Source organism: Arachis ipaensis, chromosome B9 (assembly GCF_059453495.1).
Source record: "Arachis ipaensis isolate K30076 ecotype BB chromosome B9, ASM5945349v1, whole genome shotgun sequence".
In the NCBI taxonomy this organism is placed as follows: Eukaryota; Viridiplantae; Streptophyta; class Magnoliopsida; order Fabales; family Fabaceae; genus Arachis; species Arachis ipaensis.
Genome location: NC_142444.1, coordinates 101,625,504 through 101,629,946, shown reverse-complemented (window position 1 = coordinate 101,629,946; position 4,443 = coordinate 101,625,504). Strand labels below are relative to the sequence as shown.

General features: G+C 41.1%; 1 non-coding gene across 1 annotated transcript; it reads left to right on the top strand.

Annotated features, from left to right (window-relative positions):
- Positions 1-2,742: 2,742 nt before the first annotated feature.
- LOC148545667 (small nucleolar RNA R71) lies at positions 2,743-2,846 on the top strand. Its single transcript, XR_015900642.1, has one exon. It is a non-coding gene; the product is annotated as a small nucleolar RNA R71 (small nucleolar RNA).
- The last annotated feature ends 1,597 nt before the right edge of the window (positions 2,847-4,443 follow it).

Genomic DNA, 4,443 nt, shown 5'->3' with positions numbered 1-4,443 from the left:
CATTCCAGAAAGATTCAACAATTACAGTTTAAACCAGAACAAGCATGCTTTTGTTTGCCTTTTAAAGAATGGTCAAGGAACACCACCACCTTGTGAAATTTCTTGTTTTCTCTTTGTTGCCAGGAAATAATTTGATTTCTCCTTCTTCTCCTAGTTGTTGCTTCATGTTCTTTCTCAGATCCTTGTTTCCTTTCCTGCAAAGAGTGATGAAGTTGCTTGCTTCTCAAGCACTTGAGTGGTTAGCTCAACTATGTATGGGCAAGTGTCTGGGTCTTAAGTTGGTGTGTGAACACCAAACTTAGTCTCCTGCTTACTCCTCTGCTCTTTGAGTCCTTGAATTCTCCTTGGAATGAAGTTGCTGCTAAGGATTTTACGCATTCCTGTGATTGCTTAGAATGGTTGTTCCTTTCATATAATTCAAAGGTTGTTGTGTTCAGTTGATCTGTGTGGTGGAACACCAAACTTAGAGTCACACATTCCCCTTTGAATTATTGATCCACGAATTCATTGTTTGGTGTGAAACACCAAACTTAATTCTTTGCAATGCACAGAAACTACTTCACCTTTTTATTGAAACAAATAAAAGAAACAGCAAGGGAGTATTACCTCAGGTTGGGTTGCCTCCCAACAAGCGCTTCTTTAACGTCACTAGCTTGACGGTTGCCCCTTGTTAGGGTGGATTGTAGTGCTTGATGTCCTCTCCTCTCACTATGAAAACGTCCCCATTTGATTCCTTCATGATTTCCAAATGTTCCATAGAAAGAACTTTCCTGATTGTGAACACTTGAGGGAGCTGGGAAGGAATGGTTTTGAGGCCAGGTGGGATTGGCAGATAATGACTTGATATCACTTTATCTCCCGGAGAGAAACCTTCAGTGGGAATTTTCTTGTTTCTCCACCCTCTTGGCAATTTCTTTACAATTCTTCCCTTTCTCTTGAGGATTTCTTCATTGACCCTTATGCCAGGAGGATCCTTCTGATCTGTTTCTATTGATTCTTGTGGCTTTAACTCTTGCAATTCTTGTTTGCCTTCCAAGGACTGTTTCAGAGTTTCAGCTGCTGGATTGCTTTCCTCCAAATACAGATGGCTACTATCATCCTTAGGCTTTTCAGGTTCTGGTTCAGGCTCAGATGCAGGTTTGAAAACATTGAAAATGAGCTGTTCATCATGTATTCTCAAAATTAGCTCTCCTTGTTCTACATCTATGAGCGCTCTAACAGTGGCTAGAAATGGCCTTCCCAGAATGATAGGGTGTAGGTAGCTTTCCTCCATGTCCAAAATGACAAAGTCTGTGGGGAAGAAATAATTTCCCAATTTCACCAGCACATTCTCAACTACCCCTTCAGCTTGCTTCTGAGTTTTGTCAGCCAGTTGTATGATTACATCAGTGGATCTCACCTCATTCAGTTGTAGCCTCTTCATAAGAGTCAGAGGCATCACATTTATGCTAGCTCCTAGATCACAGAATCCTCTGTCAATTTTTGTTTCCCCTATGATGCAGGGGATATGAAAACTTCCTGGGTCTGTTTTCTTAGAGACTATGTCCTTCTTGATGAGGGCACTGCATTCTTTGTTCATTATTACAGTTTGTCCTCTCTTCAAAACTCTTTTCTTGCTCAGCAATTCCTTTAAATACTTGATATGTGTAGGCATCTGCTGGAGAATCTCAAGTATGGAGAGACTTAAATGTCTCTAAAAACCTTGAATAGGTTTTCCCTTTTTCACCTCCTCCTAACCTCTGAGGAAATGGTGCTTTTGGTTGGTATGTTTCCAGCATGCCTTTTTGCAGTTCTTTGGCTTGCTCAGTTTCACTTTCCTGCTTAGCTTCTTCCACACCTTCCTTCAAGGTTTCTGGCTCCTGTTCTGAAGGTCTGATTCCTTCTTCTTCTGAGACTTCCTTCAATATGGTGATGGCCTTGCATTCTTCCCATCTCACTCCCTTTTGTTCCTCTTTAGGATTCTTTTCTGTGTCACTAGGGAACGCTGCAGTTGACTTGGGGGCCTGTTGAGATAGCTCTCCTACTTGAGACTCCATCCTCTTGAGTTTTTCACCATGGTTCCTTAAGGTAGATCTCACATCATCCCTAAAGCTTTTCAACTCACTTATGTCCTGACCCATGTTTGCCAGCATTCCTTCTATCCTGTTTAATTGATCTTGAAATTGTTGGTTCGGATTAGGTTGGGTAAGTTAATTATTTTGGCCATGATATGATGGTTGGGAGTAAGTGTTTTGTGTGGCTTGGTATGACCTTTGGTTGGAGTTTTGGTATGTGGACTTGTTATGTTGGTTTTGCTGGTTTCCCCACCCAAAGTTTGGGTGGTTTTTCCAGCCTGGGTTGTAAGTGTTGGAATGTGGATCATATGGTTGCCTTTGTTGATTTCCTACATAATTGGCCTCTTCCCAATCACCTCCTTCAGTGCTTACTTTCTCTTGATCTTGTGTGTGTATTGCAGCCACTTGCTTTGTTTCTAATTTCCTGGTGAGCTCTGCTAGTTGCTTGGCAAACACCTTGTTTTGGGCTAAAATTGTATCAACATGGTTCAGCTCCATGACTCCCTTAGTGTTGTGTCTCTCTGAAGCATAGTAGTACTCATTCTCAGCCACTGTCTCAATCACTTCAATGGCTTCTTCCACAGTCTTTTTCCTGTTCAATGAACCTCCTGATGAATGGTCTACAGCCTTCCTTGATTCATAAGAAAGTCCATCATAGAAAATATGCAATTGCACCTAGTCATGGAACATGTCTGGTGGGCATTTCCTTGTCAAATCCTTGAATCTCTCCCATGCCTCGTAGAGAGTTTCACCATCTTGTTGTCTAAAAGTCTGAACCTCAGATCGAAGCCTATTGACCTTTTGTGGGGGGTAGAAACGTGCCAGAAACTTGCTTTCCACCTCATCCCAGGTTGTTAGGCTCTCCCTTGGGAATGATTCCAGCCACTTAGCTGCCTTGTCCCTAAGTGAAAATGGGAACAAGAGCAGTTTATAGGTATCTTCCTGGACTCCATTGGACTTCACAGTGTCGCAAATTCTCAGGAATTTTGTGAGATGTTGGTTTGGATCTTCATTAGCACTCCCACCAAATGAACAATGATCCTCCACAAGTGATATTAGTTGTGGTTTGAGTTCAAAATTGTTGGCCTGAATGGGTGGTTTCTGAATGCTGCTACCACAATTCCCAGAGGTTGGGTTTATGTATGAACCAAGAACCCTCCTCTCGGGAATGGCATTGTTTCCATCAGCTCTCTCATGGTTGTGAACTTCTCTATCCATGTTGAGATCTAGAGCTTCCTCAAAATTGTCCTCAGATTCTCCTTCAGATTCTTCTTCTCCCAGTACTCTCTTCCCTCTTGCTTCCCTTCTAAGTCTATGAAGGGTCCTCTCTAGTTCGGTATATGGAGGAGTTGATGTCTCTCCTCTCCTACCTGTCATACAAGAACACAGCACAGGCACCAAACAAGTGAAATACTCTTGGTTAATGGAAGAGTATGGTTAGAGCAGTTGAGGAATTAATTCAAATAGTTAGTGAGTTAGTGAGTTAGTTGCTTGAATTTAAAGGCATAAAGAAAGAAAGAATGTAACAGAGTGCAGAAATTAAAATTCAACAAGTAACTTGAACTGAATTAACAAAGCAAGAAAAATGCTCAATCTAGTTAACTTCCAATTTGAGAATTGTCAATCGAAAACCAATCCCCGGCAACGGCGCCATAAACTTGATGTGCATAAACTTGATATGCTACGATTTAGGAAATTGCACGATCGGCAAAATTCCTTCCGGCAAGTGCACTGGTTATCGTCAAGTAAAAACTCACAATAGAGTGAGGTCGAATCCCACAAGGATTGGTTGAGTGAGCAATTCGGATTAGAAGTATGTTCTAGTTGAGCGGAATCAAGATTTAGATGAGAATTGCGGAATGTAAAATTGCATGAATTAAAGAGCGAGAAGCTAAATTGTTGAAATTAAAAGGGATGGGGGTGATTGCATGAATTTAATTGCAGAATGTAAAGAGAAAGTGGTAAATCAGAAATGGGGAGTTCATTGGGTGTTAGGAGATATTGAGATCTCCGAATCAAAACAACTTTTATCCCTTCCTCAACCAATGCATTCATTAAATTTTGCTTGGCAATATTATATGATTGGATCCCAATCCCTTGGCTCACCAATTCTCTCTAAAAACAAACAAATTCCCAATCCCTTGGTTTAAATGTTCATAAGAAGAGATGATGCTCGATCACTGATTATACCACACAGTTTCATGAACCACAATTTGGTAGGATTACATGTCACAATATCCATCCAAACCCCAATCCAATTCACTGTGAGAAAGCTTCTCTAGCATGAATCCTCCATTCCTTTCCCAAGGTTCTGAAGGATTCCAATTATGGGTAGTTTCTTTCCCAAGACAACTACCCAATGGAATTAGATCGAGAAGCTTTCTAACAA